At 34.9% G+C, this 25,711-nt stretch overlaps 1 long non-coding RNA gene across 1 annotated transcript in view; it reads left to right on the top strand.

The window, feature by feature from the left end:
• The first annotated feature begins 23,605 nt into the window (after window positions 1-23,605).
• Window positions 23,606-25,711, top strand: part of LOC141481307 (uncharacterized) — a 40,005-nt gene continuing 37,899 nt past the window's right edge. The window contains exons 1-2 of the long non-coding RNA XR_012464879.1: window positions 23,606-23,957; window positions 24,063-24,226. This is a non-coding gene — a long non-coding RNA (uncharacterized lncRNA). The remainder of the gene's footprint in view (window positions 23,958-24,062; window positions 24,227-25,711) is intronic.

Here is a 25,711-nt window from a genome sequence, read left to right as displayed (position 1 = left end):
CAATGTCAGACCTTTTATTAAGGCAGTTATCTGATTGTAATATGAAAGACATTTCCAAAAACAATCTTTTAGATGTATTTCTTTCAGTTGATAAAATTTTTGCTGAATTAAAGTTCATGTTATGACCTTCTTTGTAAACATGATTGCTGAGAGCACATCTCTCAGGATGTAATCTACTGTCACTCTTATGTGACGAGATTCTGTCTTTTAGTAATCTTGACGTTTGACCAATATATTCACTACTACAATTTAGACAAGGAATGGAATAAATTAGATTAGACTGAAGGTTGATAGGAGTTTTATCTTTAAGTTTAGAAAATAGTTTATTAATGGTGAAAATGGTTCTAAAGGCTATTTTTACATTTAAATCTTTGAAAATTCTGCATAGCTTTGGTGTCATATCGCTTATGTATGGTAAAGAGTTGAATAATATAGGAACTGGAGGTGGATCAGTCCCAATTGTGACATTGTCCCAGTTGGATGAAAATCCTTTAGTGTCTGACAATGTCACAATTGGGACTGATCCACCTCCAGTTCCTATATTATTCTCCTCTTTACCATACATAAGCGATATGACACCAAAGCTATGCAGAATTTTCAAAGATTTAAATGTAAAAATAGCCTTTAGAACCATTTTCACCATTAATAAACTATTTTCTAAACTTAAAGATAAAACTCCTATCAACCTTCAGTCTAATCTAATTTATTCCATTCCTTGTCTAAATTGTAGTAGTGAATATATTGGTCAAACGTCAAGATTACTAAAAGACAAAATCTCGTCACATAAGAGTGACAGTAGATTACATCCTGAGAGATGTGCTCTCAGCAATCATGTTTACAAAGAAGGTCATAACATGAACTTTAATTCAGCAAAAATTTTATCAACTGAGAGAAATACATCTAAAAGATTGTTTTTGGAAATATCTTTCATATTACAATCAGATAACTGCCTTAATAAAAGGTCTGACATTGATCATCTCAGTGGAATCTATGCCTTCTTATTAGACATTGATAAAAATTTACATAATTTCCAAATGAACAATAATTCTGGGTTCTCTTCTCCAATATAAATTCATAATATTTGATATTGTTTCAACAAAACTTCCAACCTCCCTAAGGCAGGGTTTTATTTTGATTAAATATTTTCTTCATTCCATTCCTCAAGACCACTGAGGATTTTGTTAATTAATTAATATATTTGATTTTATGGATTTTCTCTCATTTATTTACTTACAGAACAGCAGATGTCTCTGATCACACTTGTTCCATAATCAGTTCCCTTTGTGTTCCAGATTGTTATCATTTACAAACTAACACACCTTTATAATATAATGACGTGACAACTGTCATTGTCAAAATGTCAACTGTCTTGTGCCTCTCTCTCTTGTTTCTGAATGCACATGGCGTTTACCGGTATTCCCATAATTTTAAAACAAATAACGATTTTTATTAAAAGTTTTAATTCATTATTCTTCGTTTGTTTGAAGGTGATTGACAATGTTTCGTGATGAATTTCACTAGTTCGGACTTCCATTGTCTATTATATAAAATGATTTGAAATCCCTGAAACAAGTAAAAAAGAATAATTAAAAAAAAGAATAGTTGAAAATAACAATTATATTAAGCAACAATAAACCCGAAATGAAATGATAGTAAAATAACCTACAAGTAAAAATATAATAATTGAATAAATAAAAATTAAAGGAATGCAAAAAGAAAATAATAAAAAAATAAAAAGTGTAGAGATTCCAAGTCACGTTAGTTCACGACGTTTCGATTGTTGGTATCTACAATCGTCTTCGGGTGATGACATCACCCGAATACGAAAAACAAAAATTATAGAGTTGAAATTGTAGGAAATTCAATTTTATACAACATTATCGATCACAATTTTTTTCGTGAAGTATTCAGCTCCAGTATTAGATGAAGTAGGGGTGATATGTGGAGGGAGGTTAGGTGTGGTTTAGATATAAAAGTGTGTCTAGTCGAAAGCTAGCATCATTCAAACTGTTTCTTCTAACCTTATATCTTCCAAATTAATTTTTGAGTGTTCTGTTGTGGTCATAATCTACGAATCGAAACTGTAAGTATATTATTAATCAGTTAACTAATTCAGTGAACCAATAATTTTTCTGAAGATTGGTTGGTTGGGTAACAAGATCAATTTTTTCTCTAAAAACAATTGTTTTCTTGCCAACGTTTCGAATTCTTTTCAGGGCTGTATAATAACGTAGTTTCATAAGTTTATATGATAAGTATCGTTTCAATTTTATAAGAAATAATAAGGTTAATTGAATTACTTACTAAAAAGTAGTTTCTCCGTGTTGATATAACTATTTTAAAAAACATTAGACATATTAGATACATTTAAAAATGAAATAAAAAACATTGCAACAGAAGGGGTAAATTATCTAGGTGTTCTACTTATCGAATTGAAATATGCCTACTTTCCAGGAAATAATATCCAAGGTGAAGAATACATTGATATTATTTCCAAGGAAGACACTTGTATCCTGTACAAAAAAAAGCATACCTACTTCTGGTGTAGAATGTAATAGACCATACCAAACATTGGCCAATGTCGATGTCGAAATTCTGCATTGCATTACAATATCTATAATTTACGAAAGCAAATGAATGTACAATCAATGAAAAATTCAAAGATCTCAAAATTTTCAGAAATTCGCTAGATAATACGTTTTATGCCATGGAGAAATAGTACAGTGTTTCTATAAATTAAAATATCTACAGTGCGACTCTCTAATAACTAGAATCAATTTAAAAAAAACAAGTCACTTTATTGGAAATTTTATCGATTAATATTTTGAGTTGCGCTATTTTCTACGACCAAAAATATGTTTATCTAGTACAAACCTTAAGATAAGGCGTTATTGGTGATTATTTTAACCCAGAACTCAAGTTTTCCAATAAATACTATTCTTAAAGTAATTGGGTAAATATTCGTTTTGAGGGTACCCGGCGATTTAAGTGTACTTCTGTATTTTGATGCGTAGATTACGAATCCGAAAGAAAAAAGCGGCGCTCTCCCTTATTTACAAAGTAACGACCCTTCAAAGTTCAGATAAGGGCAACTTTTCAGCCTTCTTTTTCACCATATAAACTTATGATGTACTGTTTGGAACCTTTGGTGTAGTAATGAATATTACTGGAGTTTTTCCCAACACCAAATCGTTATTTTTACACCTCGACACGTGTTTCGATCACCAAGTTATCATCTTCAAGAGGAAGATAAAACTAGAAACTACTCAAAACTAAAGCTATTTATGCTATTCAGGTACATCATACAGGTAGGTAATCAGTAATACCACCCATACAAGTGTACCACCCTAAATTAATTTTACAATTGGCCTTTCTATTATTTTACAATATGTCCTTATGTATGTTTAGATGTTACAGCTATATATAGAACAAATATCAGCTATATGAAATTAGTTTCACAATATTGCATATCTAAATATATTTACAATGTGTCTTTTTGTAGTAATCAGTAAACCCAACAATATTATTTCAACAAGCTATACAGTATGATATTTGGTATTGGTCCGTTATCGTTATTCATAATATTATTATGTTCACTCATTTCTACACTCTCATAGGCATCTATTTGCCTGTTGTTGTTAACTTGTCTAACTAATCTTAAAGAACTGAAGTTTATGAAATGGTTTTGTTGCAAAATATGATGGGTGACTGCTGATTTTTCAGGTCTTCCATATTTTAAGTGTGCTATATGTTTCTTATATCTGACTTGAATAGATCTTTTTGTCTGTCCATAATATTTTGCATCGCATTCCTTATATTCAATTTCGTAAATTCCAGACTTTTCCGAATTCTCGACTTTGTCTTTTGGACTTCCCAAAAGGCTCTGCAGTGTATGATTTAAAAACCACCTTCATACCTAGTTCCTTGAAAATATTTCCAAAGTTCTTCGTATATTGGTGGTATGGAACTGAGATGTATTTATCTTGGTTTTTGTCCTTTCTGAAAGTCGAGATTTCGTTCATTCTCAACCTAAACTTCTTTTTCCTAATTATGTCATCTACAATACCCCTCGAGAAACCGTTAGTGGCTGCTACTAACGATTTCTTGTAAAATTAATTCAGGGTGGTACACTTGTTTGGGTGGTAATACTGATTACCTACCTGTATGATGTAATAGCATAAATAGCTTTAGTTTTGAGTAGTTTATAGTTTTATCTTCCTCTTGAAGATGATCACTCGGTGATCGAAACACGTGTTGAGGTGTAGAAATAACGATTTGGTGTTGGGAAAAAACTCCAGTAATATTCATTAACCATATAAACTATTTAAAAACACAAGCATTTATTCACTAGGCCACCTTTACACCTTATTCCTCCTTCCTTGACACTTTTCACTTCAACAATCAACATTTTTCCAATAAAAATGTTAAAAAATGTACGGAGCTGCTTTTTTGGTTACATATCTCTATATTTTACGTTTTTAAGGTTAATGACATAGTTGGTACGACTGATGCAAGTATTCAATTTCCAATTAAGTTTTTATAAGAAAAATATTGATTGTTGAATTGAAAAGTGTCAATTAAGGGAGAATAAGGTGTAAAGGTGACCTACTCAATAAACGCTTGTGCTTTTAAGTAGTTTATCTTATGAAAAAGGAAGATGAAAAGTTGCCCTTTTCTGAACTTTGAAAGGAAGTAACTTTGTAAATGAAAGAGAGCGCAGCTTTTTTCTTTCGGATTCGTAATCTACGCATCGAAATACGTAAGTAAACTCAAAACATTTTTCAAAATCGGAGGGTGCACTCAAAACGAATATTCAGTTTTTTATAGTCTCTCATGTGTTCTGAAATTCGTGTTTTATTATATCTTCCAGTTTGACCAACGTAGCATTTGTGACATCTTTCACAGTTCAATTTGTACACTACGTTAGATTGCAGGTCTTGGGGTGTTTTTTTATTTGTTTTATTTAAGAAAAAATGCTTTCCAACTGTACTTTCATTTAAGAAGGCTACTTTAATTTGATTGCTTATGACTATCATTCCAAGTTTATCAGATGAATTTTCTATAAATGACATTTTGTGATATTTGGGTTTCACCTCAGTATTTTGGAAAGAGGAACTTCTTTCTGTCATTATTTTTCTAATGAGGGCTTCAGAAAAATTATTTGTAGTAGGTAATTCTCAATCAATTTGAGATTTTTGTTATGGAAATCAGAATTGGAAATGGTAATTGTTCTAGATTTCAAATTCCCTATAATATTGATTTTACTGTGGAAGTTATGTTTGGAAAATTATTTCAAAAATCTCTCGTAGGAGATTTGAGCCGGTTCTAACCCCCCCCCCTCCTTTGAAGTATCTGATGCATGATGGTTCATATATGGATGGGTTGTGTGTGTGTGTGTGTGTTTTGCTCAAGAGTCTTTTTTATAAATATGGTTGAACATCTAGAACAGCTGGATGTTCAAAATCAAAATTGTGTGCATATTCTTTTTCATGTTCAATCAGGGCTGTGGAGTTTTTGCTCATATTCAGTTTCTCAGAGTCTGTCATGCGTTCTGAAACTTGTGTTTTATGATACCGTCCAGTTTGACCAACATAGCATTTGTGACACCTTCCACAGTTCAATTTGTACACTACATTAGATTGCATGTCTTGGGGTGTTTTTTTTGCTTGTTAACTTTTTATGCATATATTTTGTAGTTCTGCCATGACCAAATCTGCACAAATGGTTGATATACAATTACCCATTACCAACTCGAAAAATTTGTTTGTAAATAGTTCCATTGTAACAAAAGTAATTGGAGTCTATACATTCATGTCCTTTTGCGTTGGTGTTCTATCGAAGGTATTGCAATTTTTTTTATTTTATTTTTTAAATGTATCTAATATGTCTAATGTTTTTTCAAAATAGTTATATCAACACGGAGAAACTACTTTTCGGTAAGTAATAGAAACGATACTTGTCGTATAAGTTTTTGTGGGAGGTATGTTTATGAAACTACATTATTACAAAGCCCTGAAGAAGAATTTAATTGAATTCGAAACGTTGGCAAGAAAACAATTGTTTCTTTGAGAAAAAATTGATCCTGTTATCCAACCAACCATTCTTCAGATATATTATTATTGTCTATTATTATATTCCATTCTAATTATTTTGTGAATTTCTAGCTTGTTGTTGGGTTTTGTATGTGTGAGTATAGATCTCAGTGTATTTTTTGTTCTGAAAGTAGTTCTAACATCATATCTATTTCCAATTCGTCTCATTTTTTCAGATAGTCTTGGAATGTGAGGTATAACGTTAGTTGTAAAAGGTGTCGTTGGATGTTGAGTCGGTAACTATTTTGTGAATTTCTAGCTTGGAGTATGCCCCTTTTCACTGATACCGGCAAATCTGAGAAGGGTAAGGTGAATATCCTGCAAGACGTGGTGTTGGTGCAGGGATCAGAGCTACCAGAGAATATCGTGGACTTCCTAACGGAATTCCATGTAGAACTCCCACTCAGCCCCCTTCCTGGAGAACCTGTGATGGTGACAACTCCAAGACCTGGATGTAGCAGAATGGAGGATGTTCGTTCAACCACCCCCTCTTCTGAAACGAGCAGCACCAGCAAAGACGCGGAGAAGGGTTCGAAGAGGGCCAACAAGAGAGAGGCAGCGAACGGTAGCGATAATGAGTTTGCTGCCCCCCAATCGAATAAGAAAAGAGTGTCCGCCGCTAAGTCGAAGCAGGTGAAGCCGAAGGTGAAACCAAAGCAGTCGGAGCTGCGGAAATATATGAAAATATGGGATGAGACGAATCCTTATCGGCAGCCGCCGATGACCTCGACCCTGTGGCGAGCCCCTTCTACGTTGGATACCACCGTTTCAAAATCCGAGACGGTCAATACGAAAAATCAGCCACCGACGGCATCGCAGATGCCATCCACTGCATTAAACATTGAGCCAATCACCACCACGACATCTTCAGAGACCACAACCGGGCCGCATAACCTACCAAAAGCTGGATCCATAGTACCTCAGCCACCAATGCCCACCACCATGACGTCTTCAGAGACCACAACCGGGCCGCATAACTTACCAAAAGCCGGATCCATAGTACCTCAGCCACCGATGCCCACCACCATGATATCTTTAGAGACCACAACCGGACCGCATAATCTACCAAGAGCCGGATCCATACTATCTCCGCCACCGATGCCTGTGCCAACTGTTCAGGGGACAACTTCCGTCCCACCCTCTGGTAGCAAGATGGACTTACCGACACCGCAGAGGAGCTGCAACTTAGTCAACGACGTGCTCGAACTCGGCAGAATATGCCGAGAGAGGAAGACGAAGCTACTAGTGATCCGGGACAGCGATGAGAGATTGGCAGAGATTGCCACACGCAAGCGACGATTTGTGGTTCGACAGGAACAACTAGTCGAACGGAAAAGTTGTTTGCTGGCTGAACTGTCAGAGGTGGAAACCAACATTGAAAGGGGAAGTTAGGACATCGTCGGAGTCAATGAGGAGTACCGTGTTGAGGGTGATTCAACGAAACAGTACCGGCTGGAAGTCGCCCACATTAGCAATTGTGTGAAGGATCTTCAGAAGCGGATCAAGAAAGGAGTTGACGACATGGTGACATAATCAACATTTATTTCCCTAAATTTCAATTCGAAGACGATGACGACAGATACACATTCAAATTAGTTTGGTAGATATTGGAAGGTTAGAAGAAGCAGTTTGTAATCTTGGAATAAACAATGTGGAAAAAAATTCCTCGTCTTTCATTTCATTTCATACTACTTTGATCATTGTGATTTTTCTTGTGAAATTGAAAATAAATGAGATAATTCCATTATAAGATTTCACCCCCTACTTATTTCAGATTTAAATCGATACAAATATCGAACCTATGAAAAAAAAAATTGATGGGATCGAAATTGTAGGAAATTCAATTTTATACAACTTTGTTCATCACGAAGTTTCTCGTAGAGTCAAAAATAAACGTGATAATACAATGACGAAATTTCACCTCCACCCTTTCTCTGAAAATATCGATTTTATGAAAAAAAAATTATAGGAATCAAAATTGTTGAGAATTTAATTTCATACAACTTTTGTCATAACTATTTTTCTCATAAAATTCAATATAGATAAGTTATATGATGGAAAATGTATATTTTTAGCCGTAATCCAATTTCATATGCTAATGAAAGACGACACTGTCAGAAGAAAGGCGAAATTCAAACTACAGCTGCGATTTTTTCGAAATTCATCTCGATGCGCTCTCATGTACTGAATGACAACGTTCACGATCACAACTCGTCTTTTATATGATACGATTGTGGTCGTGGTACGTCACACTACTCTCAGTGTGACGTAGTTCAAGGGTGTGACGTAGGTGAAGGTCATTCAAGTTCGAATTCAAAACATTTCTTCAAAGTCACCTTGTCGACATCATGTGACGTATGTAGAGGTCATTTCAAAGTCAAAATAACCACATGAATCAATGAAGGTTGTGAAAATATGAGAAGTGAATGAAGGTCATTCAAGGTTAAATCCAAAACATTATCTCAAAGTCACATTGACCGTATCTCCTCCTGACATAGTTCAAGGGTGTGACGTAGATGAAGATCGTTCAAAGTCGAACTCAAAAGACTTCTTCAAAGTCACCTTGTCGACATCATGTGACGTATGTAGAGGTCATTTCAAAGTCGAAATAATCACATGAATCAATGAATGTCGTGAAAATATGGGAAGTGAATGAAGGTCATTCAAGGTTAAATCCAAAACATTATCTCAAAGTCACATTGACTGTATCACCTTCTGACATAGTTCAAGTGTGTGAAGTAGATAAAGCTCGTTCAACGTCGAACTCAAAAGACTTCTTCAAAGTCACCTTGTCGACATTATGTGACGTATGTAGAGGTCATTTCAAAGTCAAAATAATCACATGAATCAATGAATGTCGTGAAAATATGGGAAGTGAATGAAGGTCATTCAAGGTTAAATCCAAAACATTATCTCAAAGTCACATTGACTGTATCACCTTCTGACATAGTTCAAGTGTGTGAAGTAGATAAAGCTCGTTCAACGGCGAACTCAAAAGACTTCTTCAAAGTCACCTTGTCGACATCATGTGACGTATGTAGAGGTCATTTCAATGTTGATGAGGACCGCTCATCAGTCGATGGATCTTCGTCGTATGCAGACGTGTGGTTATTCTGTACAAACAGGTACAGAATACACATGAAGGACAATATCAAACCCTGACTTTACCATGTATGCAATCTAGTTCCCTAATCTCAAAGTTGAATTCCATATTCAAGGTCATGTTTCATGAACATAACTGAAGGATGTAAACCCTGTACCGTGCATTCCCACACATCAAGTAATTGTAATTACGTCACTATGTCACACACACACACACACACACAAAATTTCATATGAAAAAAAAATCTGAACGATCCCTGCACCAGACACTTCAAGGTCACATCCCCTTGATGTTATTTAACAATAAAAAAAAGCAATTAATACGTCATAGTGGTGGGGGGAGGCTTAGAACCGGCTCAAATCTCCTACTCAATGATCTACAGAGTCAGATTTAAAACCTTCCCATCTGCATTCGACAGTCCTTCCCAGTGAACACGATATGAAGGCAAATTTGCCCTATATTTCGTGAGATACTACGGATCGACCTTTTTTGCGTATTTGATAGCCGTTGCTGGCATTTTTGCAAGGTACTTCTAGTATCTCGAATATTTGTCCCAAAAGTTGGGCTTCTACATACAAGATAATCTCTCGTTCGGGAGAAACATTCAAAACAAATCTGATGACCGTTGAGTCAAGCAAACTGGGCATTCTAGTGCAGAGTCTATGACGTCTTTAAAACGTTCTCCAGGCGAATATGTGAAAAGTCTCAATAGTTATTACTGTATTGCGTTCATAAAAGAATTGTGTCAATATTCGGTCCACAACGCAGGTCGAAGCCAAAAATCTCTCGAATGTGGCATGAAAACACGAATTTTATACACGAAATACAAACAACATTTTTTGTACAACTGTCGAAGTGAATTAACATCGTCTGAAATATATTGAATACATACATCTTGACGTAGACATACATCTTGTCCCGATAAGTTATCGCGTTATCGCTTTTGAACGACTGTTGTCTTGAAAATAGTTTTCAATGCTTTCAGTAATATCGAATATAGAAATGTTTCCTGTCTGAAAAAACTTAGCCCAAAATAACTTAGTAAAACTTTTTTTTTCATTCATTCTATCCTTGATAACATCAATAATTACAATACAATTTCACAACATCCAATGGATATGGACATTCTAGTGCAGAGGCTATGACGTCTTCCAAACTTTCTCCAGGCGAATATGTAAAAAGTCTTTATAGTCACTTCTGTATTGAGTGCGGAAAAATAGTGTCAATATTCGGCCCATACCGCAGGTCGAAGTAAAAAATACTCTCGAATGTGGCATGAAAACACGAATTTTATACACGAAATACAAACAACATTTTTTGTACGACTGTTCTAGTGAATTTACATCGTCTGAAATATATTGAATACATACATCTTGACGTAGTTTTTGTCCAGTTAAGTTATCACGTTATCGCTTCAGAACGACTGTTGTCTTGAAAATAGTATTCAATGTTTTCAGTAAAATCGACTACAGAAGTTTTCCCTGTCTGAGAGAACTCAGCCCAAAATGACTAAGTAATATTTCTCTTTTTCATTCATCCTATATTTGATGATATCAATGCTTACAATACAATTCCACAACATCCAGTGGTCTTTCTGTGTTGTTACTGTGGGCGGTTTGTTGGCAAGCCGCGTGTTAGACTTTTTGACTTGTTTGATTGTAGTTGCTTCAATTTCAATTTATATTTGAGAAGATGGATGTTGATTTCAATGGTGGTAGTATAACCCGTATAGATATATCTGAGAAATATACATTTATGCACAATATTCCGTGAGATACTATGGATCGACCTTTTTGGCGGATTTGATAGCCGTTGCTAGCATTTTTGCAAGGTACTTCTAGTATCTCGAATATTTGTTTCAGAGTTGGACCCCTACATACAGCACAATCTCTCGTTCGGGAGAAATATCCAAAACTGATCTGATAACCGTTTTGTCAAGCAAACTGGATATTCTAATGTAGAGGCTATGACGTCTTCCAAACGTTTCCCTGGCGAATATGTAGAAAATCTTAATATTTATTTCTGTATTGAGTGCAGAAAACGAGTGTTTTTATACACGAAATACAAACAACTTTTTTTGTTCGACTGTTAAAGTGAATTAACATCGTCTGAAATGAATTGAATACATACATCTTGACGTAGTTTTTGTCCCGATGGGTTATCGCGTAACCGCTTTCAAACGACTGTTTAGAAATAGTATTCAATGTTTTTAGTAAAATCGAATACAGAAATGTTTTCTGTCTGAAAAAACTTAGCTCAAAATAACTAAGTGATACTTCTCTTTTTCATTCATTCTATCCTTGATGATATCAATACTCAAAATACAATTTCACAACATCCAGTGGTCTTTCTGTGTTGTTACAATAGACGGTTTGTTGGCAAGACGGGTGTTGGACTTTTCGACTTGTTTGATCGTAGTTGCTCCAATTTCAAGTTATATTCAGGAAGATGGATGTTGATTCCATTGGTGGTAGTAATACACAAAAAGTTATATCTGAGAACGATCTAAATTTGCACAATATTTCGTGAGATACTATGGATCGACCATTTTTTGCGAATTTGATATCCGTTGCTAGCATTTTTGCAAGGTACTTCTAATATCTCGAATATTTGTCCCAAAAGTTGGGTCTCTACAAACAGGACAATCTCTCGTTCGGGAGAAACATCCAAAACAAATCTGATGACCGTCGTGTCAAGCAAACTGGACATTCTGATGCAGAGGCTATGACGTCTTCCATACGTTCTCCAGGCGCATATGTGAAAAGTCTCAATATTTATATCTGTACTGAGTGCGGAAAATAAGTGTGTCAATATTTGGCCAATCCGCAGGTCGAAGCCAAAAATACTCTCGAATGTGGCATGAAAACAAGAATTTCATACACGAAATACAAACAACATTTTTTGTACAACTGTTGAAGTGAATTAACATCGTCTGAAATATATGGAATACATACATCTTGACGTTAGTTTTGTCCAGATAAGTTATCGCGTTATCGCTTTTAAACGACTTTCGTCTTGAAAATAGTATTGGTTGTTTTCAGTGAAATCGAATACACAATTTTTTTCTGCATGAAAAAACTTAGCCCAAAATAAATAAGTAATACTTTCCTTTTTCATTCATTTTATATTTGATGATATCAATACTTGAAATACAATTTCACAACATCCCGTGTTCTTTCTGTGTTGTTACAATAGACGGTTTGTTGGCAAGCCGCGTGTTGGAATTTTGACTTGTTTGATCGTAGTTTTTCCAATTTTAAGTTATATTCAAGAAGATGGATGTTGATTCCATCGGTGTTAGTATTACCCGAATAGATATATCTGTGAAATATGATAATTTGCACAATACTTCGTGAGATACTATGGATCGACCTTTTTGGCGGATTTGATAGCCGTTGCTAGCATTTTTGCAAGGTACTTCTAGTATCTTGAATATTTGTTCCAAAGTTGGACCTTTACATACAGCACAATCTCTCGTTCGGGAGAAACATCCAAATCAAATCTGATGACCGTTTTGTCAAGCAAACTGGACATTCCAATGCAGAGGCTATGACGTCTTCCAAACGTTCTCCAGGCGAATATGTAAAAAGTCTTTATAGTTATTTCTGTATTGAGTGCGGAAAAAGAGAGTCAATATTTGGCCCAGACCGCAGGTCGACTCCAAAAATACACTCGAATGTGGCATGATAACACGAATTTTATAGACGAAATACAAACAACATTTTTTGAACAACTGTTAAAGTGAAATTACATCGTCTGAAATATATTGAATACATACATCTTGACGTAGTTTTTGTCCCAGTAAGTTATCACGTTATCGCTTCTGAACGACTGTTGTCTTGAAAATAGTATTCAATGTTTTCAGTAAAATCGATTACAGAAATTTTTCCTGTCTGAAAGAACTTATCCCAAAAAGGACTGAGTAATACTTCTCTTTTTCATTTATCCTATATTTGATGATGTCAATACTTACAATACAATTCCACAACATCCAGTGGTATTTCTGTGTTGTTACTATAGGCGGTTTTTTGGCAAGCCGCGTGTTAGACTTTTTGACTTGATTGATCGTAGTTGCTTCAATTTCAATTTATATTTGAGAATATGGATGTTGATTTCAATGGTGGTAGTATAACCCGAATAAATATTCATGAGTTATATGCATTTCTGCACAATATTCCGTGAGATACTATGGATCGACTTTTTGACGGATTTGATAGCCGTTGCTAGCATTTTTGCAAGGTACTTCTAGTATCTCGAATATTTGTTCCAAAGTTGGACCTCTACATACAGGACAATCTCTCGTTCGGGAGAAACATCCAAAACAAATCTGATAACCGTTTTGTCAAGCAAACTGGACATTCTAATGTAGAGGCTATGCCGTCTTCAGAACGTTCTCCTGGCGAATATGTAAAAAGTCTCAATATTTATTTTTGTATTGAGTGCAGAAAAGGAGTGTGTCAATATGTGGCCCATACCGCAGGTCGAAGTCAAAAATACTCACGAATGTGGCATGAAAACACGATTTTTATACACGAAATACAAACAACATTTTTTGTACGACTGTTATAGTGAATTTACATCGCCTGAAATACATTGAATACATACATCTTGACGTAGTTTTTGTCCCGATGAGTTATCGCTTCATCGCTTTTGAACGACTGTTGTCTTAAAAATAGTATTCATTGGTGGTAGTACTACCCGAAAAGATATATCTGAGAACTATGTGAATCTGCACAATATTCCGTGAGATACTATGTATCGAACTTTTTGACGGATTTGATAGCCGTTGCTAGCATTTTTGCAAGGTACTTCTAGTATCTCGAATATTTGTTCCAAAGTTGGACCTCTACATACAGAACAATCTCCCGTTCGGGAGAAACATCCAAAACAAATCTGATAACCGTTTTGTCGAGCAAACTGGACATTCTAATGTAGAGGCTATATCATCTTCCAAACGTTCTCCTGGCGAATATGAATATGTAAATAGTCTTTATAGTCATTTCTGTATTGAGTGCCAAAGAAGAGTGTCAATATTTGGCCCAGACCGCAGGTCGAAGCCAAAAATTCTCTCGAATGTGGCATGAAACCACGAATTTAATACACGAAATACAAGCAACATTTTTTGTACAACTGTTGAAGTAAATTTACATCGTCTGAAATATATTGAAAATATACATCTTGACGTAGTTTTTGTCCCGATGAGTTACCGCGTTATCGCTTTCAAACGACTGTTGTTTCGAAAATTTTTTGCCATAAAAATTATCCTATCAAATTTGTCTATTTCTAGTCATGTGTGTCGAAATAACCAATGAAACCATCATTACACTGATAACTACCCATGGATAGTTTTCACGGGTAGTTATCACTTATGTCATGATATTGCTAAGCAACCAACACAATAAAGTTGTTGCTGACATTTCAGTAATTCAATTTATTTCGAAAATGTCACTTCCTCGCTTTGGTGTTCAAAATGATGCGGCAATTGACAAAATCATTGAAGAAAATACACCAAAAAATACTGTCAATAGTAAAAAATACACTTGGAAAATATTTATGGAGTTTTGTGACGCCAGAAAATATGAATTGGATGGAAATCGTACTCTCGAAGAGCTTGCATTATTACTCAAGGATTGGGCGATTAATATGAGAAAAAAGGATAGCACAGAGTTTAAGGAGGCTACTGTTGAAACCGTATGGAATATAACAAGCAAATTATTACAAGAAAAGTATTACAAGGAGTATAATATCATGCTAGACCCCTTTAAAAGTGTTGCATTCAAACAAGCGCGGAATGCACGCGACGCAGCACGAAGAAATTTACAAACAGATCCCACTAAACGCAAAACAAGCTCAGTACCATTAACTTCAAATGAAATGAGTAAAATTATAAACTTTTGGGATGAAAATACCCCTATAGGACTCCTACGCAAATTTTATCACATAGCAGCGGTGGAATTGGCTTGGAGAGGTGGTGAAGGTGCTGCTTGCTTAGTTGATTATTTTCATATCGAAAAGGAAAACAATGGATCTCCAACTAATAGGATAGAATATAATCCAATTTTCAGTAAAACCTGCCAAGGGGATTCAAAGAACTGCGCCTCTAGCAAATGGTTAGTTCAAAATAGTGATAACAATGCTTGTCCTGTCAGATTATTCATTAAATTATTATCAAAACGAGGCACAAATATCAAGACAAATAGACTATTTTTAAGGCCAAATCGTCACTGGAAGACAGGAAGCGATAACTGGTATGACAATATGCCTTTGGGTAGAAATATAATCAACGGATGGACGAAATCTTCTGCTGAAGCAATTGGCTTGGATACGAAACAGAGGAAAATAACCAATCACTCTAATAGAGCAACTGCAGTCAGTCAATTAGCTAAGAGTGGAGTTCAAGAACAGCATTTGTTGAAAATTACTGGGCACAATAATGGAAATTCCATAAAACCTTATTTGAATATTGATCAGGAACATCATAACCAAATAATCAATAGTATGCGTGGAAACACCTATGCAGTAACCGAGGCAAATACAGCAAGATCAACGGAATATCATTATACGAATTGTTCTTTTAATAACTGTGTGTTCAATAAATAATTTTGTTCGAATTGCAAAAAATTTTCTCACCGATTATCCCTCGAACATTGATAAATAACTCATAATTTAATCACAACTTCCTCAAGCACGTTATTTTAGGTAACATCCCTCCGCCTTCGGCGTCGGGATGTTACCAAATAACGTGCTTTCGAAAACTGTGATAAAATTATTTCGTTAGTTATCAATGTCCTTGGGATATTATAGCTGAAAATAGTATTTAATGTTTTCAGTAAAATCGAATACAGAAATTTTTCCTGTCTGAAAAAAGTTAGCCCAAAATAACTAAGTAATACTTCTCTTTTTCATTTTCGATGATATCAATACTTGAAATACAATTTCACAACATCCAGTGGTCTTTCTGTGTTTTTACAATAGACGGTTTGTTGGCAAGTCGCGTGTTAGACTTTTCGACTTGTTTGATCGTAGTTGCTCCAAATTCAAGATGGATGTTGATTTCATTGGTGGTAGTATTACCCGAAAAGATATATCTGAGAACTATGTAAATTTGCACAATATTTCGTGAGATACTATGGATCGACCTTTTTGACGGATTTGATAGCCGTTGCTAGCATTTTTGCAAAGTACTTCTAGTGTCTCGAATATTTGTCCCAAAAGTTGGGCCTCTACATACAGGACAATCTCTCGTTCGGGAGAAACATCCAAAACAAATCTGATGATCGTCGTGTCAAGCAAACTGGATATTCTCATGCAGAGGCCCTGACGTCTTCCATACGTTCTCCAGGCGCATATGTGAAAATTCTCAATAGTTATTTTTGTATTGAGTGCGGAAAAGGAGTGTGTCAATATTTGGCCCATATCACAGGTCGAAGCCAAAAATACTCTCGAATGTGGCATGAAAACACGAATTTTATACACGAAATAAAAACAACATTTTTTGTACAACTGTTGAAGTGAATTAACATCGTCTGAAATATATGGAATACAGACATTTTGACGTTATTTTTGTAAAGATAAGTTATCGCGATATCGCTTTCAAACGACTTTTCTCTTGAAAATATTATTGAATGTTTTCAGTGAAATCGAATACAGAGTTTTTTTCTGTATGAAAAAACTTAGCCCAAAATAAATAAGTAATACTTCCCTTCTCCATTCATTTCACATTTGATGATATCAATACTTGCAATACAATTTCACAACATCCAGTGGTCTTTCTGTGTTGTTACAATAGACGGTTTGTTGGCAAGCCGCGTGTTAGCCTTTTTGACTTGTTTGATCGTAGATGCTTCAATTTCAAGTTACATCTAAGAAGATGGGTGTTGATTTCAATGGTGGTAGTATAACCCGAATAGATATATCTGAGAAATATGGAAATTTGCACAATAATTCGTGAGATACTATGGATCGACCTTTTTGACGGATTTGATAGCCGTTGCTAGCATTTTTGCAAGGTACTTCTAGTGTCTCGAATATTTGTTCCAAAAGTTGGGCCTCTACATACAGGACAATCTCTTGTTCGGGAGAAACATCCAAAACAAATCTGATAACCGTTTTGTCAAGCAAACTAGACCTTCTAATGTAGAGGCTATGACGTCTTCCAAACGTTCTTTAGGCGAATATGTAAAAAGTTTTCATAGTTATTTCTGTATTGGATGCGGAAAAAAAATGACAATATTTGGCCCATACCGCAGGTCGAAGTCAAAAATACTCCCGAATGTGGCATGAAAACACGAATTTTATACACGAAATACAAACAACATTTTCTGTACGACTGTTATAGTGAATTTCCATCGTCTGAAATATATTGAATATATACATCTTGACGTAGTTTTTGTCCCAATAAGTTATCACCTTATCGCTTCTGAACGACTGTTGTCTTGAAAATAGTATTCAATGTTTTCAGTAAAATCGATTACAGAAATTTTTCCTGTCTGAAAGAACTTAGCCCAAAATGACTAGGTAATACTTCTCTTTTTCATTCATCCTATTTTTGATGATATCAATACTCACAATACAATTCCACAAAATCCAGTGGTATTTCTGTGTTGTTACTATAGGCGGTTTTTTGGCAAGCCGCGTGTTAGACTTTTTGACTTGATTGATCGTAGTTGCTTCAATTTCAATTTATATTTGAGAAGATGGATGTTGATTTCAATGGTGGTAGTATAACCCGAATAAATATATATGAGTTATATGCATTTCTGCACAATAGTCCGTGAGATACTATGGATCGACCTTTTTGACGGATTTGATAGCCGTTGCTAGCATTTTTGCAAGGTACTTCTAGTATCTCGAATATTTGTTCCAAAGTTGGACCTCTACATACAGCACAATCTCCCGTTCGGAAGAAACATCCAAAACAAATCTGATAACCGTTTTGTCGAGCAAACTGGACATTCTAATGTAGAGGCTTTATCGTCTTCCAAACGTTCTCCTGGCGAATATGAATATGTAAAAAGTCTTTATATTTCTGTATTGAGTGCCAAGAAAGTGTGTCAATATTTGGCCCAGACCGCAGGTCGAAGCCAAAAATTCTCTCGAATGTGGCATGAAACCACGAATTTAATACACGAAATACAAGCAACATTTTTTGTACAACTGTTGAAGTAAATTTACATCGTCTGAAATATATTGAAAACATATATCTTGACGTAGTTTTTGTCTCGATGAGTTACCGCGTTATCGCTTTCAAACGACTGTTGTTTCGAAAATATTATTTGATGTTTTCAGTAAAATCGAATACAGAAATTTTTCCTGTCTGAAAAAAGTTAGCCCAAAATAACTAAGTAATACTTCTCTTTTTCATTTTCGATGATATCAATACTTGAAATACAATTTCACAACATCCAGTGGTCTTTCTGTGTTTTTACTATAGACGGTTTGTTGGCAAGTCGCGTGTCAGACTTTTGACTTGTTTGATCGTAGTTGCTCCAATTTCAAGATGGATGTTGATTTCATTGGTGGTAGTATTACCCGAAAAGATATATCTGAGAACTATGTAAATTTGCACAATATTTCATGAGATACTATGGATCGACCTTTTTGACGGATTTGATAGCCGTTGCTAGCATTTTTGCAAGGTACATCTAGTGTCTCGAATATTAGTCCCAAAAGTTGGGCCTCTACATACAGGACAATCTCTCGTTCGGGAGAAACATCCAAAACAAATCTGATAACCGTTTTGTCAAGCAAACTAGACATTCTAATGTAGAGGCTATGACGTCTTCCAAACGTTCTCCAGGCGAATATGTAAAAAGTCTTTATAGTTATTTCTGTATTGAGTGCGGAAAAAGAGTGTCAATATTTGGCCCATACCGCAGGTCGAAGTCAAAAATACTCCCGAATGTGCCATGAAAACACGAATTTTATACACGAAATACAAACAACATATTTTGTACGACTGTTATAGTGAATTCACATCGTCTGAAATATATTGAATACATACATCTTGACGTAGTTTTTGTCCCAATGAGTTATCACGTTATCGCTTCTGAACGACTGTTGTTTTGAAAATAGTATTCAATGTTTTCAGTAAAATCGATTACAGAAATTTTTCCTGTCTGAAAGAACTTAGCCCAAAATGACTAAGTTATACTTCTCTTTTTCATTCATCCTATATTTGATGATATCAATGCTAACAATACAATTCCACAACATCCAGTGGTCTTTTTGTGTTGTTACTGCAGGCGGTTTGTTGGCAAGCCGCGTGTTAGACTTTTTGACTTGTTTGATCGTAGTTGCTTCACTTTCAATTTATATTTGAGAAGATGGATGTTGATTTCAATGGTGGTAGTATAACCCGAATAGATATATCTGAGAAATATGCATTTCTGCACAATATTCCGTGAGATACTATGTATCGACCTTTTTGACGGATTTGATAGCCGTTGCTAGCATCTTCGCAAGGTACTTCTAGTATCTCGAATATTTGTCCCAAAAGTTGGGCCTCTACATACAGGACAATCTCTCGTTCGGGAGAAACATCCAAAACAAATCTGATAACCGTTTTGTCAAGCAAACTAGACATTCTAATGTAGAGGCTATGACGTCTTCCAAACGTTCTCCAGGCGAATATGTGAAAAGTCTTTATGGTTATTTCTGTATTGAGTGCCAAGAAAGAGTGTCTATATTTGGCCCAGACCGCAGGTCAGAGCCAAAAATTCTCTCGAATGTGGCATGAAAACACGAATTATATAGACGAAATACAAACAACATTTTTTGTACAACTGTTGAAGTGAATTTACATCGTCTGAAATATATTGAATACATACATCTTGACGTAGTTTTTGTCCCGATGAGTTATCGCGTTATCGCTTTCGAACGACTGTTGTTTCGAAAATAGTATTCAATGTTTTCAGTAAAATCGAATACAGAAATTTTTCCTGTCTGAAAAAACTTAGCCCAAAATAACTGAGTGATACTTCTCTCTTTCATTTCCGATATCAATACTTGAAATACAATTTCACATCTAGTGGTCTTTCTATGTTTTTACTATAGACGGTCTGTTGGCAAGTCGCGTGTTAGACTTTTCGACTTGTTTGATCGTAGTTGCTCCAATTTCAAGTTGTATTCAAGAAGATGGATGTTGATTTCAATGGTGGTAGTATAACCCGAATAGATATATCTGAGAACTATGTAAATTTGCACAATATTCCGTGAGATACTATGGATCGACCTTTTTGACGGATTTGATAGCCGTTGCTTGCATTTTTGCAAGGTACTTTTAGTGTCTAGAATATTTGTCCCAAAAGTTGGGCCTCTACATACAGGACAATCTCTTGTTCGGGAGAAACATCCAAAAGAAATCTGATAACCGTTTTGTCAAGCAAACTAGACAGTCTAATGTAGAGGCTATGACGTCTTCCAAACGTTCTTTAGGCGAATATGTAAAAAGTCCTCATAGTTATTTCTGTATTGAATGCGGAAAAAAAATGTCAATATTTGGCCCATACCGCAGGTCGAAGTCAAAAATACTCCCGAATGTGGCATGAAAACACGAATTCTATACACGAAATACAAACAACATTTTTTGTACGACTGTTATGGTGAATTTACATCGTCTGAAATTTATAGAATACAGACATTTTGTCCCAATAATTTATCACGTTATCGCTTCTGAACGACTGTTGTCTTGAAAATAGTATTCAATGTTTTCAGTAAAATCGATTACAGAAATTTTTCCTGTCTGAAAGAACTTAGCCCAAAATGACTAAGTAATATTTCTCTTTTTCATTCATCCTATATTTGATGATATCAATGCTTACAATACAATTCCACAACATCCAGTGGTCTTTCTGTGTTGTTACTGTAGGCGGTTTGTTGGCAAGCCGCGTGTTAGACTTTTTGACTTGTTTGATCGTAGTTGCTTCAATTTCAATTTATATTTGAGAAGATGGATGTTGATTTCAATGGTGGTAGTATAACCCGAATAGATATATCTGAGAAATATGCATTTCTGCACAATATTCCGTGAGATACTATGTATCGACCTAGCCGTTGCTAGCATTTTCGCAAGGTACTTCTAGTATCTCGAATATTTGTCCCAAAAGTTGGGCCTCTACATACAGGACAATCTCTCGTTCGGGAGAAACATCCAAAACAAATCTGATGATCGTCGTGTCAAGCAAACTGGATATTCTCATGCAGAGGCCCTGACGTCTTCCATACGTTCTCCAGGCGCATATGTGAAAATTCTCAATAGTTATTTTTGTATTGAGTGCGGAAAAGGAGTGTGTCAATATTTGGCCCATATCACAGGTCGAAGCCAAAAATACTCTCGAATGTGGCATGAAAACACGAATTTTATACACGAAATAAAAACAACATTTTTTGTACAACTGTTAAAGTGAATTAACATCGTCTGAAATATATGGAATACAGACATTTTGACGTTATTTTTGTAAAGATAAGTTATCGCGTTATCGCTTTCAAACGACTTTTCTCTTGAAAATAGTATTGAATGTTTTCAGTGAAATCGAATACAGAATTTTTTTCTGCATGAAAAAACTTAGCCCAAAAAAAATAAGTAATACTTCCCTCTCCATTCATTTTATATTTGATGATATCAATACTTACAATACAATTTCACAACATCCAGTGGTCTTTCTGTGTTGTTACAATAGACGGTTTGTTGGCAAGCCGCGTGTTAGCCTTTTTGACTTGTTTGATCGTAGATGCTTCAATTTCAAGTTATATCTAAGAAGATGGATGTTGATTTCAATGGTGGTAGTATAACCCGAATAGATATATCTGAGAAATATGCAAATTTGCACAATATTTCGTGAGATACTATGGATCGACCATTTTGGCGGATTTAATAGCCGTTGCAAGCATTTCTGCAAGGTACTTCTATTATCTCGAATATTTGTTTCAAATTTGGACCTTTACATACAGCACGATCTCTCGTTCGAGAGAATCATCCAAAACAAATCTGATGAGCGTTTTGTCAAGCAAACTGGACATTCTAATGTAGAGGCTATGACGTCTCCCAAACGTTCTCCAGGCGAATATGTGAAAAGTCTTTATGGTTATTTCTGTATTGGGTGCCAAGAAAGAGTGTCTATATTTGGCCCAGACCGCAGGTCAGAGCCAAAAATTCTCTCGAATGTGGCATGAAAACACGAATTATATAGACGAAATACAAACAACATTTTTTGTACAACTGGTAAAGTAAATTTACATCGTCTGATATATATTGAAAACATACATCTTGACGTAGTTTTTGTCCCGATGAGTTATCGCGTTATCGCTTTCAAACGACTGTTGTCTTGAAAATACTAATTTACACATTCAAGACAAAGTGTTCCAGCCTCAAAATGTAGAATATGTCTTCAACGATGCTGAAAAACAAATTTTGTACTTTCGACTACAATAATTTTTGTTCAATATGTAAACGTACCGAATGTGGGTGAAATTCCAAGGAAATGATCGTGAAGGCTTATGTAAACAATGAAAATTAATTTGTCCAACATCAGTCGATGAGGGCCAGTTAGCAGTATTTGCGCAGGCGCAATTCCAAAGAGTACACCATTCAATTGTGAATTGAAATTTATATTTCAAGATCGTCATTTGAAAACAAAATACTGTTGAATTTGTTCCAGAACACGCAACGAGGCAAGAGAAAAAGAAGTCATGCATGAAATTTGACGTTCATAAAGTTATCATAGAATCTACGATGTCAGCATGTATTTTGATTAGAGTTGTACAACCAACTCATTTCAAGTTGGTAAGAATATATAATATAGGTATGCAGAATTATAGCTATCACTTATTGATAAAGCCAGACACGTGGCTTCATAACAATTCAGTACGACGAAACAAAAGCTCTTTGTTTGATTGCATAATATGTCATCACCTATATTCCTTTTCTTACCCAAGGTGACATTGATTACTGTCAATGCTGAATCAGCAACCAGAGATATGCAGTTCTCAAAGCGACGGAACAAAGGCTCTCTGTTTGATTTCATAATTTGTCATCACTTATTTTCCTATAAATACCTCCTGCGAGGCGAAATGATGAGTTATTTGTATCAGTTGAAGGTGATACTAGTGACAAGTGCAACGATTTCCATCTGAACGTGTTTTCCATGCTCACTTAAGAATTTTCATTGCAAAATTTTTTATACGTTCTTTACTTTTTCTCAAATGAATTTATTCAAATTTAATTTAATTCAAATTTACTGTAGTGTTTTTTTATATATACTTTTTGAGGGTTATTGTTTTTTTTTCCAATTATTTTGTAATACAAAACAGTTTAGAGGTAATTACGTATTCCTCAAGCCAACCCCAGACTACTATTTTCATCCTACATATATCAGAAGATAGGAAGTGACAATTGCTGATATTTCTCAATCATTAATACCTAATGAATAAAAGATAAGAACCGGTAATTGTTGACATCCATTTTTATCGAATACTATCTCTTACAATATTTATTGTATCGTACAATTTGTTTTGATGTTCCATTAGATGATAGCCTCATAACCGTGAAATGAGATTATAAATTTCACTCGAGAATCATCCAAGCTGAATAAGAGTTTTTCCCGTATTTTATCTATTTACCTTTGACAATGCCATAGATTGTCTATATACACATTTATAATATTATAAGCAGAAGCTCATTTTGTGACCAGCTTTCGAGTTGAATAAAACGTATAGTAACAAAGGAATAACTTTTATTTATGTTGTCGTAATAAACTAATAAGGTATTTTTGACATTAAAAATAAAATAAATACAACAATAAAATAGTTGAGAGAGTGTTCGTATAATTTGAAACATTAATTGTTATTTAAATTTTGGTTTCTCGCAGGTGGATTTTCAAAAATTCAAGTTCGGTCGTGAAGAGGAAACTAATTAACAACAACAACTTTCTACCACATCGAGTGACGGAGAAGTATCACACCCCATTAGGAAAAATTTATCATAAGAAAAATACGCTGTCTGTTGTTTTATTTGAATTTGTACGAAATTAAGGTTAGTACTGCTTTCCCATTTTTTCTCTGTTCGAAATATGTCTAGAGTTTGTGATTGAATACAATACTTTTTGTTCGACTCAAAAAGTTTCTCATTCATAGATATGATCTGCATAAAGTAGTGTTTTCAATACTTTTTATGTGTTTAGTACTTACAGAATGACTTGTGTTTAGTACTTGTATTGAATGACAATTGATTTTTTCAATCATAATTGTAGCTCGCCCATTTATCACAATCGCTCCACGAAAGACATTACCCCCACTCTTAGCAACCTTTCCAGAACGAACTTTAATCTCAACAGCTTCAAGAACCATCTCAACAGTGTCCACAGAACGAGATTCAATTTTCTGCAGCTTCCAAAATCGACCCATCACACTAAGAACTTCATTTGTGAACAAAATATCGATGAGTCATGTCAATAAATGAAATCCAAATGGTTTATTTTCCAAAAATCAAGTCGGTAATTGATAAATACATCTTACACATCAAAGATAATTATTCGGATCATATTGCCAAACAAGCTATACAATAAATTAATAAACATATAAGGAAATGCGTTTTAACTATGAAAAAAATTCAATTTCCGGTTGGGGAAAAACAATGATTACACGAATTGGGAAATTGAAACGCTTTAAAGTTATTATCAAAATGATGAATGATGAACATATAGGCTCGGGTTTGAAACGACAAAGCACCAGGGTAAAGTGACAAAATGTTAACAATGTTTTCAATAGTAGAGTAACAACGGGGGTAATCATCAATTTGACTCATAAAGAACCTAAAAAGTTTCTAGACGATGCTTTTCCATTATTCAAACGTGAGATTCACAAAATTTCAAAACAAATGTCATGCCTCAAAGTTAATTCTACATTTTCAGGGGATTTTAATAAGAAATCGAATGATGGTGATATTGTTGATCGCAAATATTTCAGTACGGCAAATAAAGTTATCGATTCAAGTATGGACTTGGCTGCTTGGTACAATGAAAACGTTGTGGATGTTATATTGAATAAATTAGGCGAATTTGAAGAACAACTGTCGGGGTGGGACATTCAACCATTTGTAGTTGCCATTCAGACAAAAATATTTGAAAAGTCTTTCTTTCAACGTTCTAATGGTACGTTCAGTCATAGAAGCCTTAGTGATGCTGTACGTATTGTTGTGATTTATTTCATGTTTTTTCATCAAAGTTTGAAACGTATTGTTGTGAAATTCTTTGCCTTGATCGGTTTGTGAATTTTTTGGACAACGTTTCGTATGTGTCAAGATATCTGCAAACGTTTTGGTAGTTTCCTCTCCCGTTTTTGATTTCAGTGGTCTAGTCCACGAAATCAAAAACGAAAAACAATCTATGACGACTAGAATCAGTTTGAAATTTCGATTTTGGTGAGCGAAGTCCATCTGCCATAAGTCATCTATTCCTTCGATAATTCCTTCTAATTCCTTCTAATTGGTTTATGTAATTCGTTGACAAGTTGAATCTTG

This window comes from Leptinotarsa decemlineata, unplaced genomic scaffold, assembly GCF_025532065.1.
Source record: "Leptinotarsa decemlineata unplaced genomic scaffold, Ldec_3_MD MMD2_tig00000157_RagTag_RagTag, whole genome shotgun sequence".
In the NCBI taxonomy this organism is placed as follows: Eukaryota; Metazoa; Arthropoda; class Insecta; order Coleoptera; family Chrysomelidae; genus Leptinotarsa; species Leptinotarsa decemlineata.
Note: the sequence above shows the minus strand (reverse complement) of the source record. Positions and strands in the feature narration are given on the sequence as shown.